This window comes from Bos indicus x Bos taurus, chromosome 9 (assembly GCF_003369695.1).
Source record: "Bos indicus x Bos taurus breed Angus x Brahman F1 hybrid chromosome 9, Bos_hybrid_MaternalHap_v2.0, whole genome shotgun sequence".
Lineage (NCBI taxonomy): Eukaryota > Metazoa > Chordata > Mammalia > Artiodactyla > Bovidae > Bos > Bos indicus x Bos taurus.
The window spans coordinates 74,100,792-74,114,027 of NC_040084.1; the positions used below are offsets into that span (position 1 = coordinate 74,100,792).

The 13,236-nt window shown below is 39.8% G+C and overlaps 1 protein-coding gene and 1 long non-coding RNA gene across 4 annotated transcripts in view; one reads left to right on the plus strand and one right to left on the minus strand.

Annotated features, from left to right (window-relative positions):
• PDE7B (phosphodiesterase 7B) overlaps positions 1–13,236 on the plus strand; it is a 348,202-nt gene that overhangs the window by 212,800 nt on the left and 122,166 nt on the right. The window lies entirely within an intron of this gene.
• LOC113898463 lies at positions 1,769–2,626 on the minus strand. Its single transcript, XR_003512663.1, has 2 exons — positions 2,126–2,626; positions 1,769–1,875 (listed from the first exon to the last, which is right to left on the minus strand). It is a non-coding gene; the product is annotated as an uncharacterized LOC113898463 (long non-coding RNA).

Here is a 13,236-nt window from a genome sequence, read left to right on the forward strand (position 1 = left end):
AAAGGAAAAATATTGTTCAAACAGCAAATCTAAGCTAAATTGAGCACAAGAGATACCAAAATTCAAAGAATATTAAATTGATCATTATCAAAAATTGGAAATCCCCTACCACTACCACTGGTCATCTCTTCCTGAACATACATGTTAGGCTACAGATAATTTAAAATGTCATGCACTGTATTTTAAAGAATCAAAGCCTAAAAAAGCAGAAGCAAGATTTAAAACCAATTCTAAGAAACAGCTACTTATCCTCAAAAACAGATGGTAACACATGTTGATGTGACACCCAGAACAGTTTAATTAGAAATGGATTGAGTCCTCAAATTCCAATTGAACAGGAGAAAAAAAAATCAATCATATTTTAATCCCTTTGAATTAGATGCAATAGGTTAAAGCAAATTATGTATAATTTCACAATGATGTCTAGGTAGAATATTTATTAAGCTCTATGCATACCCACTCAGTTTGCTTTCAGACCTATATTTTTCACATTTTACATGTTTATATTAATACATGGTTCTCAAATATTAACATTGGCATAATCAAATCTCATGAATGACAATATTTTTCAAAGAAAAAATATTACGTGTACTCTAATCCCCTTAACTGAAAAAGGCCAGTAATTGATTCGGCTGGAATAGCATTCAGACATTCATTTACGCCATATTTTTGTGTACTTCAGAATATAAAAGAAAAACATTCTGATCATTTAGAAAGGCAGTCTTTTTTTTTTTAACTTGCAACATGCTGACTTTTTATTATCATCAAACTAAAATACTATAATGTTACTTGAACACTTACAACTCAAATCAAAAACACTATAGTCGGTAGAAAACAAGTTTTGGGGGCTTACATAGAAACCAAACCCAAACTCCTACCCAAATGAACAATTCAAATTCCTGTTGAGGTTTCAAACAGTCTCCACAACCCCCTCAAGTGTCCTACTTTTCATGCAGCTCAGCACTTCCCAACCAAGCCAGAATGAGGAGCCCTGAGATCCCTGTGGTTGACTGTTTCCCAAGTATTCCAAACCCACGCCTGGACCAAGAAGCTCCAGGAATCTCATCAGAAACCTGGACCCCAGGAGGTTTCTAGTTAGATTTCCAAACCAGAGAGGTTTGGAAAAGATTGCATTGAACCTTCGACCCACTCACGGCTTACCCATCTGTATTTCAGATTCAAGCGCTCACCTAGGAGTACTAACCCCTTTCACTATAGCTGCAGAGTTACTGTGCCATTTGCACTGTAAGGAACTTGGCTGGGGACAGTCAACATGGTTCAGTTTAACAACCAATAAATATATTGAAAATAACCAATGAAAACAAAATTACAGAGGCTGTTTTGTAGCTGAGTGGCCATGGTCTCTGCAGCCAACCTCCACCTTCACCTCAGCATTTCTCTAACTTTAGAATCACTACAGCGTCAGAAAGCTTGGACAAGAGAAAAAGTAAGCTGGGGGAGGGTGGAAGGCACACATCCACATATAGAATAAAGCTGAATTCCAAAGTGTTGGGAATTTTATTTTCAAAGTGCTACAGAGGGGACCAGAGAGCTTGTTTGTTCCACTTTAATTACAGAAACACGAGAAAATGATACCTCTCTGGACCTCAGTTTTCTCATCAGGAAAATGGTGTTCAGAATACATTGTTTTAACATTTTAAGATTAAATGAGATAAATTTATGACAGTGCCTTATAAGATGTACAACTCAGTAAGAACTAAATAGATATCAGCTTCTTTCCTTGATTTCCACTGACATTTTTCATTAATTTTCAGTCACCCAACAAATATTTCTTGAACATCGGTTATGCAGCAAGTTCTGAATGGACATTGGCGAGCACAGTAAATACAGTTCCTGTCCTTGTGGAAGCCACATCTGTTGAGGAAAACAAAATAAGTAAGGAAGCAGGAGGGTGGGAGAGAGAGAGAGAGGGAGACAGACTGATCAAAGCTGTCATCAGTGCTATGAAGGGATTGAAGAAGGTTCAGAGATAGGAAACAGCAGGGGAGGAGGGGACCTGATTAGATAGCTCGAAGCATAAACTGATGTTTGAATTTCATTTCTCTATTTTTCTATTGATCTTAAGAAAGAAAAATTGTCTTCCAATAACTGTGTTGTACCTTACCCAGTTTTAGCATAAGTTTCACAGTGTCACATTACTCTTTGGAAAGACTGTGATCAACTGGCAGGGCAGAATCGTTCAGAGAGAGGCTTGACCATGGAAGACTCTTCTGGACATGGATAGTCCAGTTAGCTTTCATTTTGTCATTACATTTCCTTTTCTGAGAAAGGTCACAGGAGAGGTTTTGACAGAGCGATGCAGTTGATATTTGGAATCTTGACTTTCTTGATCCTTTTCAGTTGAGCTGTAGAGCAGCGTGTGCAGTGGAAACTGGCCTGGTTGCCATGGTGGATAATGTCTTGACAACAGACATGGGTCAGGTGTCCGTCTTGGATCTTCGGGCTTGTCAGCAGCTCTTGACAAAGCTGGTCATGTGGTTTTTATTGGCTCACCTGTGCATTCTGATGGGAACAGCTAAGAGCAACTCTGCTCACCCTCCGTTTTTTTTGAGAAGCCCCAGGGAGAAGTGTTGCTTATGGCTGGGCTGCTCTGAGAACAATGTTGACCCTTACGTCACTTTGGCTATTCTCCTGGGTAAAGTGTGTGGATGGAATATCTGAGGTAGCAGTGTCAATAGGGGCAGCTCCACTTTAACCTGCCTTCCATGTCACAATCCAGGTCACTGTTGCCCCATTCCTGACCCATAACATCACGCAACTAGGGCCACAACCAAAGACCTCTGTCAGAATGACGCTGAGGAGGGTGTACATAACACTAGTACTGAGTGCCTCTGTATACCAGGCCCTGTATAGGTCTTGCAATAGGTCTTGAGACTACATAAAGACATCCCCCCTTTTCTGTACAGAATGTGACTGGAGGGTCATCCTTTGTAGTCCAATGGTTAAGACTCTCCACTTCCAATGCAAGGGGCATGGGTTAGATTCCTGGTCAGGGAATTAAGATGCCACATGCCATGCAGTGTGACCAAAAAAAAAGGTTTTGTTTTTTTTTTCATTTTTAATTAAAAAAATAAATAATGTGATTTGATTAAATAAAAGTGAAAAATTTCTTTCCTGAGTCACAAAATCATGGGCATCTTTATATTCATTTGCTGGGGCTTCCATAACAAAGTACCACAGAATGGGTAGTTTAAACCATAAGAATTTAAGTGTCCATGGGCGATGCTAATTTATATCTTTCTTGCTAAGAATCTCAACCTATTTTCTAAAAAACTTGCTATGAAAGTAAAATGCATATTTTACTGGATCAAAGAAAAAAATTTGCTCCTCACGTGCTACCCAATAGACCTAATTCCTTGGTGGAGAATCCATTCCCACCCCATTCTGATGACAAAAAGAAATTTGGGGAAACTAGATTTCTTTCCTCTTCATGAGATCATTCAGTGGTTAGCTTTAATGAGGGAAAGGTTCTGAAACAAATTCACAAAATCAAAGACTTTGATGGACATTTTTGTTCATGAAAAAAAATGTTTTCAAGCCAAGGTCTCCCTCTGCCTGTCTCTTATTCTCCTTTCCTGAGTGCTTATCTTTAGTCATAGCAAAAGCATATTTTAGACTCTTTTAAACTTGAATTGTTGAAAACATTAAAGGACTGCAGGAATCAGAAAATTATCTTGATGTTCTCTGACAGCTTCAATATCAGGTAAATGATTACGAATGTACTAGGATTACAACCGTCCATGTTGGTCAACATGGAAGACCCACCCTCTTCAGAGTCTCACAAAAAAGAAAGCGTGTTGAACTATATTGCTTAGAGCTGTTGACCTATTCTCCTTTTTTACATAATAAAGGAGATATCTTAAAGTGGCACAACAGCTGAGATACACTCATGACTACATGCGTCTCACTCTTCCTCATTATAACAAGGGTGAGAGTTGCACCATCTCTCCACCAGCTATATGGGGTTTTGTGTATTTTTTTTTAATTTTATTTTATTTTTAAACTTTACATAATTGTATTAGTTTTGCCAAATATCAAAATGAATCCGCCACAGGTATACATGTGTTCCCCATCCTGAACCCTCCTCCCTCCTCCCTCCCCATACCATCCCTCTGGGTCGTCCCAGTGCACTAGCCCCAAGCATCCAGTATCGTGCATCGAACCTGGACTGGCATCTCGTTTCCTACATGATATTTTATATGTTTCAATGCCATTCTCCCAAATCTTCCCACCCTCTCCCTCTCCCACAGAGTCTCAGCGACACCATTTTATCATTTGAAGACCTAATTCTGGATGAAGTGTGGCTGCAGATTATCAAAGTGCCTACAATACGTACGGCTTGATGGCTCTCTTTACTCCCTAACTGCCCCCTTCCATTTCATCCTTTCCCTCTTCTAAGAGCTCCTCTTATTAGAATGATCCCTGGGAATGGTACTCACTGTTGAGAAGAGTTATCTGGATTATATAACAAACTCTCAAGGACAGACAATGCCTCAAGAAGAGGCAAGACTGCTCAGAGGCAGAGAAAGCAAACTTTGGCTCTAATTACTTCACTCATTTATCTAGGATGTTGATTATGTATCAAATGTTCTGTGTCTCAGTTTCTGCACCTATGCAGTGACAACATGTTTTCTCTTTAATTTTTAGTAGAGAAGATAAATGTGATAGATTTGAATATAACTGTTTATCCGAAAAACTCATGATAGGGCAACAGTGGGAGGAAAAAAAAAGACTAACCACCCCCACGAAGAAAAGAGTGTAAAGGGAGACACCAGTAAGCAAGAGATGCATTTGGAGGATGGAAAGTAGATGGGAGGGTGATGCCTGGGTTGTTTACTTCTTTGTACCACTAAGTACAGAAGGGAAAAATCTGGATAAATTAAGCAGATTTGTGTCTCATACCTTAAAACTCTCAGGAATTGAACCCACCAACAAGGGGCAAAGGAGATGGTAAAATGCTAAAAGTAAAAGAACTGGTTCAAAGTCTGTATGGGTTGCAGTCAGACATCGTTCCCTCCGCACCCCCCCACCCCCACCCAGATCTCTGCTCTCACTGCATACACACCCAAGAAAATCCTCTCCTTCTACTCTGGCATAATACTGGGGTTTTTTCTCTGGGGAAGTTGAGCAGCAATGTTCTGGACCATGGAACATGTGAACACCTGGGAAAAGAGTAGAGTCACCGTTCTAAAGTCACAGCAATGAAGTCAAAGTATGTCCACTAACTGGCAGCACCCAAATCAGTTCACTGTGGAAAGTGGTCCAGCCATAAAAAAGACCTCAAGTTATTTCTATTTGGGAGTGCCTGGGGGGAAATGGCTAAGTCCCTCTCAATCCCTGACAATGAAGGAGGCTATAATAAAACATATGCAGATATGTAAGTTGTCGATTGTTTCTCATGTACTCTTTGTCAGGAAGTTTGAGGAGAATGTGTTATACCAAATCAGAATATAAACAGAGATAGAGATAGATGATGAAAACAGAGATCGAGGTGTGTGTGAGAGCGAGAGAGAGAGCACAAAAATCAGAGAATGCAACACAGGAGAGGAGAGAGTGATCAGGAGGACAGTGACCAAAGCTATAGAAAGGAGGTCTAAAGCAGAATGAGCAAGAAAAATATCACACTCGTTGTGCTGGACAGCATTAAGATGTTTTATCATTATTTAGGATACACAAAAAACTAAGCAAACTAAAAAAAGTATACAATAAGTAAAATGTCAACATAATACCCAATGTGACTCAGCTGTAAAATATTAAGACTATGATAATGAATATGATCTAACTCAAATTGGAATGATTAGAGAACAGAAAGTGTGATGGAGAAGGAGGCTGTGTTAGAATGCTAATACCTAATTGTCTAAAACTGAAAATCAAGATTATAGCAATATAAAAATATTTACAAATATGGAAGTAGGACATCTGTGGTGGTCCAGTGGTTGAGACTCCACACGTCTAATGCAGGGGGTTGTGGGTTTGATCCCGTGTCAGGGAACTAAGATCCCTCATGCCACGTGCACAGCCAAAAAAAATTTTTTTTAAGAAATATGGAGGTAAATATTTAAAAATTTGAAACTCTTAGAAGTAACTGTCAGTGGAGTACATGACTGGCAACTGGAATGGGATGGTGAGAAAGAGGATAACTTTTTGATTGTTGTTAGCTTCTTAGTCTTATTTGATTTTTTTAAAACTGTGTGCCATATTACTTATATAAAAGTTTAAATTAAGTTTAAAATATTAGGTTATTAGCCCATATGAAATACCTGTTTCAACATGTATTTTTAAATGAAAGAGTATTTTTAATAAATATTAATCTTAAAGATTCTAAAAATCAGAATTATATAAATGTAGATCTTTAAAATTATGATTGCATTTTATAATATTTCTGCATTTATGCCTATGAAAGAGGTTTCATCAATTCTGGATTTTTTTTTTTATTGTAAGGTATATTTTCTTTTGTCGTTTATTGAAAAGCTGAGTCCCTAGATAATGAACATGAACAGTTTGAGGGTCCACTCTGGCTCACACACATGCACACTGGTTTCCATGATTATTTGAAATCCTATGGAGTCATCCATTGCTAATTCAAACCTGGCCAGGCTGCCTGATTCTAATCTCATCCCAGGGTGAACTGAGGTTAGCCACTGGATGGAATGTTCAGTTCAGTTGCCTGTGAGCTGAGTGCCAAGCTCCATGTGAGTTGAATGCTCTAGGACGCCAGGTGATAAATCGAGGAAAGAGTGATCACATGAGGCTGATGTTTTAGCAAAGGCACATGGTCCTTTCCTGTAAGAATACCGAGCAGAGTTGTTGGTCAGATACAAAGAAGATAAGATTTGCAGGACTTCGGAGGACGAACTCACACATATATCTGTGGCTGATGCATGTTAATACATGACAGGAACCAACACAATATCGTAAAGCAATTATCCTCCAATTAAAAATAAATCAATAAAATTTTAAAAATAAATCTCTATGCCAGTGAGGGCTGAATGTGAGCCATACTCATCTGTGCATAGGTGTCTAATGAAGACTATATTCTTGGAATGCCTTTCCAATGTTTAGTTAAGACCACTAATACGTTACAACACCTTCAACTTAGGGAAAATGGACAAGAGTGCCCACCTGAGGACTCTTATGAACAGCCATTAACCCCTTCTCTATCTGCCCCTGAAAGATCCTATCTGGTCCACACCTAACTGATTCCCTGAAAAACCTCAATGTTAAATTAGACTTGGGTATCTGAGCATCCCAGCTCCAGATGAGTGATGATATCGCAAGGCTATCTCAGAATTCCAATGATGATGAAAAACATTAAATGCCTTAGAAAAAAAGAACTAGTATCTGAAGGACACAAAAGCAAAAAGAATCTCTTTGGGTTTTTTTCTTTTTTTGATTAGCAAGCAGTACACACAACTTTGTGTGTAAGAATCTACCCCAACTCCTAAATATCTTTCTTTTGGGCACTGTAAATTATAAGAGGTAGCTGAATTCATGCTTGAAAAATACACATACATTTTAGACTAAATAATGTTGAAAACTCCACTATATATTCTTATAAAACAGGCTTTTTAAAAATTATACCTGCTTATTGCAGATATTTTTTAAAAAACAGGAAAAAAAAAACAAAGTAAAAAATAGCCTAAATGCTATCAACCACAGAAACCTATTTGTTAATACCTTTCCAGACAAATCTATACAAACACATGTGAATTTTGTATAAATGGGGCTAAGCCCTTCATGAAAGTGAAAGTGTTAGCCACTCAGTCATATCCAACTCTTTGGGACTCCATGGACTGTAGCCTGCCAGGCTCCTCTGTCCATGGGATTCTCCAGGCAAGAATACAGGAGTGATTTGCATTTCCTTCTCCAGTGGATCTTCCTGATCTCGGGATCAAACCCAGGTCTCCTGCATTGCATGCAGATTCTTTACTGTCTGAGCCATCAGGGAAGCCCTTTGTACTACGTCTAATCAAGAGACTATACTCTTGCTGCTGCTAAGTTACTAAGTCGCTTCAGTCGTGTCTGACTCTGTGCGACCCCAGAGACGGCAGCCCACCAGGCTCCCCCATCCCTGGGGTTCTCCAGGCAAGACACTGGAATGGGTTGCCATTTCCTTCTCCAGTGCATGAAAGTGGAAAGTGAAAGTGAAGTCACTCAGTCGTATCTAACTCTTTGCAACCCCATGGACTGCAGCCTACCAGGCTCCTCCATCCATGGGATTTTCCAGGCAAGAGTACTGGAGTGGGGTGCCATTGCCTTCTCCGAGTACATAAACTTCCATCAGGCATGCCAATACCCTGGCTTCGTTCTTTTAAAAAGCCATCCTTTTGCATGCTCAGTGTATCTGTTTACACATTAATACCATATCTTGAAACTGCATTGTCCAATACAGTAGTTGGCAGCCATGTGTTACTACTTAAATTTAAATTAATGAAGCTTGAATAAAGTTTAAAATTCAGTTTCTGAGTTACACTAAGCACACTTCAAGGACACACAAGCCACATATGGCTACACTATTGAGCAAGACAGAATAGTTTCATCACTGCAAAACATTCTATTGAACAGTACTGTACCATGGATGGAGGCGCCTGGTGGGCTACAGTCTATGGGGTCGCTAAGAGTCGGACACTGCTGAGCGACTTCACTTTCACTTTTCACTTTCATGCATTGGAGAAGGAAATCGCAACCCACTCCACTGTTCTTGCCTGGAGAATCCCAGGGACAGGGGAGCCTGGTGGGCTGCCGTCTCTGGGGTCGCACAGAGTCGGACACGACTGAAGCGACTTAGCAGCAGCAGCAGTATTGGATACAGATGTTTTTCAGACACAGACCACTTAAGGCCTGAGGTTTTATGGAAACACCTGATTTTTTCAAAAGCTTCGACTTTTACCAATGTAATGTAGGGTTAAATCCCTCTGTAGAAGTCAGAAGTCACAACTCTCTGACCAGCCATTTGGATAAAGGAGGCGAAGAGTAAGATGGTCCCATTGTTTCCGATGATTTCTCAAAGCTCCTGGTTTGCAGATGTTCTGGTGACCAAAATAACACTCTTTGTAACACTCTGCTCCATTGATTAAGATATCATGGCTCTTGTTCACTCAGAGTGAGTGTGAGAGCTTGATGGTAGGTGCTCTCTTGTAGATTGTGTCATCCTATTTCAGCGTGGGAAAATCACTCTAAATCTCAGCATATAAATAAAACAAGGACAATTAATGAGCAGCAGGGTCTGGGAACTGGATACAAACCAAACCACCCACCTGCAGTTCCTCTAGATCTTATGCTATAATGATGAGGGAAAGAATAGAAGGGAAAAAACACATGTGTTCAGGATCATGTTCTCAGGCCGAGCAAAGAGCCCCTCCCCCTTCTTGGTCCCTGTGTCTCAAGGGAACGAAATATACAGGCTTGTTCCAACCATTTGAGAAGATAAACTTTCAGATTTTCAAAATTTACGTTGTTTGAATAAGCACCTAAAGTTACATGCTCTTCGGTCTCACACAAGCTGTCTTCTTAAATCTCTGGAGACTGCAAGTTTGGCAGTGAGGACAAACATTCTCACAGAAGATTTCTTATCCTTCCTCCTTCCACTAAAATCTTAACTTCCTCAAAATGGCCTTTGGGATTTCATTTCAGCACGTTTTCCCCTAGACCTAAGAGGAGTATGGAAATATGAGAAGAAAATAGTAGCATGAAAAGAGATTTTCCATTTCTCTAGGTTCCCCAAATGGTCCAGTTTGTGGTCTGTAGGAAGACTTGGAGTTATTTCTCATCAATATGAATTGTCTTACCTCTGCTTCTGAGCCATTTGTATTCAGTGGACGCTCCTGTGACATGGAGGTTTTTTCCCAACTTTCTATCCTAAGGAGAAGCCTTTGGAAGAGCTATTATCGTTACTTATTAATTTGTTCATTCCTATGCTTAATGAATATTTATGGAGCAGTTGCTGTGCACCATGAAAAGAACCAAGTGTCAATTTTACAAATGTCAGTAAGAAGCTCTAAAGGAAAAAGAGAGGCAAGAGGTGATGGATGCTGAGATGGAATACTGCACAGAGAAGAGGCATCTGCTAAAAAAGGGTGATGGGGGCTAGGGTCCAAGACAGCTTCCTCTAAGAGGCGACACTTGAACTGAGTCTTTAAGGATAGCTATGAATTAGCCAAACTATGAAGATGGGAAGGAATATCGCAGCATAGTGAAAAGGGAGAAAGACACAGTGTTTGCAGATGCGTAGGTGAATGGGTGAGGTTGGTACAGTACGTCGGGCAGACAGTAAGGCTGGAGATTGGGTAGGGTCAGATGATGAAAAGTCTGCGTTTCATCCTGAAGGTGATATAAAGTCCTTGAAGGTTTCTAAACATGGCTATGACAAGAGAGACTCACAGCTTCAGAGAGATTCATGTGGTGTGTTTGTAGGGGATGAACTGAAGGAGGGCACATATGAGAAGAGAGAGGCACATGCCAAATAAATGATGGCTGCAGCGCCTCAAATGGGAAATTAATGCTTCAACCAAGGGGATGGTGATGGGCTACAGAGTGCCCAATGATATGATTTCAGTGAATATCAGGAGATAAAATGTTCAGGATCTGATAACCAGCTGGACAAAGGGAAGGGAGCCAGAATGGTTTCAGGGATAATTGAGTGACCAGAAAACAGTCTTTTAAGGTTTGCTTTGAGAGTGGGGTGGTTATTATCAGACCATCTACCTTAAAATGTGAAATATATGAAACATTCTTAAGGCATGAAACAGAGGGACGAGCACATTTGGGATGTTCTGTGCACATCACAACTGATTCTCATTATCCTCAAAAACCTTGCCTCTCAGATTAGTGTTCTGTTTTCTAGACTTCAGTGACTTTCAGAACAAACAAGCAAAGAAATCTAAGACATTGTTTGCTGTATGGAATATTTTAAATTTTGGTATCTACCTATATAAGATCTTTTAAGTCATTTAGTCAACAATGTTTACTGAGATTTATTCTGTACTAAGCATTGTAAATACAAGAGAAAATAGACCTATTCAAATAGTTCTTTATCTCATTTTTATTTGCATACTTATTTGATTGTTTGCCAATAACTAGTTATTATCATCATGTATGGAAGGCATAGTGTTTCTCAAACTATAGCATGAATAAGAATCAGGTGAAGAATGTGTTAAAACAATTTCCTGAGCCTTAATCCCAGGCATTATGATTCAGAAGGTCAGTCTGTGTAAGGTCCATGAATTTGCGTTCCTAGCAATTTTATACTTACTGCCAATATTACTGGTCTAAGGATTATACTCTGAGCTTTGACTAACTTTTAATTCGTGAAGCAATGTAAGGTTCTTTCTTGTGGTCCTAAAGTATCCATAACATGGAATTGACGTCAATGGGAATTACACAGACCACAAAGGTGTCACACTGAGGCCTTAAGTGTTTATGGCCAACCCCTCACCACCTAGCTCTTGCCTTCTGTTTATCAGCTGTATTTCCCCTTGGGCATTGCTGTTGCTATTGGTCTGTAAGTTACTGCAGTTACAGCTCTTGATGAGGTCAAACAGTCCCAACTGGAGAGGCTTGAGAAATGAGAGCAAACGTTCCTTTGTCTGAACTTCTATTCTATCTGAGTTTAAAAGTCAAAGATCAATAAACCTGGAGAAAGTGGTGAGATTTGCCAAATATTACCAGACAATGGAAGGGCTGTAATGATCAGCTCAGGGCCAGTGATGCAGTCAGCCTGGACCACAAAAAAGATAAATGGGTAAGAACCTGTCTCATGGGAGCATTGTGAATGTAATGGTTGGCCAAATACCTCGCTATGAATTCGTTTTCTTGTGAATGGTTTCAAATTGTGGATTGCTTCTAGTCAGAGTTAAGCTCCTTCTGTTTACTCATGATATTCAGAAGTTTTTCTGGTTTTTGCCTTCAGGTATATATTTTTCAGTCTCACATATAGGAAAATCAAGCAGCAAATCATTGAATAGTTTGGGTATCAAGCGAAGAGAGAGCAATGGGAGTGGAAAGAAGGGACAAATTTTAAAAATATTATAAAGAAAAAGATAAAAGGGCTTAGCTTCTCTGACGAGGGGGCTAAGTGTGGTGAGACACGGTAGCTGAAATTAGCTCCCAGGTTTCCAGCTCGTTGACCAGGAGAGGATGGCATCAATTACATAAATATAAAATTGAAGAAGGGTTGGTGTAGGTACAATGCTGAGTTCTGTTTGGACATCCAGGTGATAGTGGGGCCCCCAAGCAGAAGTGTTTTGAAATGATTAGAAATTTGGGACTAGAGTCTGGGTGAGGGACAGTGGTTTGGAGGATCCTGTTGGGCCATCCTACTTTCAAGGGAAAAAAACAAAAGCCCTGTCAACAATGAGAGAAGTTCTGTGAAGAAACCGAGGATCAAGGACTGAACCTTAACAGTCTTTCCAGAGGGTTCCAAATAAGATCTTCTTGGATTTTAATACCTTTGTGCATTTTCAGCTTGTGTTTTAATTAAAATGTAAATAGTATTTCTGGAATAGGGTAGCCAATGGAGAGATACCCGATATGCCTGGAGCGTGCACTCACCCACTAGCGTATGTGCCCACCTATATAGAGAACATGGGCTCATTTGCATGGTAGAGAGGCTGACTTGAGGACATTTTCAGTCCTCTCAGAAAATCCTAGTAAAATAGTCTGAAATGGCATGCTGACTACTCTTAGAATGTCCGTAACTTTTTCTTTCCATATCATTCATGCCATGTGATATTGATGTGGGAATCCTTTCCAGCCACATTTGAAAAGCCTCCCCTGAAGCTGCAAACCCAATGGTTTGGAAGAGAGAGTTTAAATAACTCAAAATATACAGTGTAAACAAGCTGGCCTTTTAGTATGAAGTGTACTAAATTAAAGAAACCAGATGCTTTGGTTGGCTTGGAACAGCTGGATTAGGACTGGCTCTCCTTCACGAACCATTTTCTTTGGAGCCTCATCACCTCCTTCCCCTCCTCCTCCTGTGTCTCCCTTCTTGCCCTCTTCCTCTCTCTTTCTCTCTCTTCCTCGTCTCCCTTGCTCTATCTGATTTTTGTTCTCAGACAACCATAAACTCATCAGATGCAGGAGACATATCAAATGGTTTCTGAAAATAGAGTTTGTGAGTTTAAATTATTTGCCTATGGTCATAAAAACTTGCTTACTGGAAACCTGGTGTGAGAATCTGAATCACACCTTCAATCATAGTTCTTAAGGTGAAGG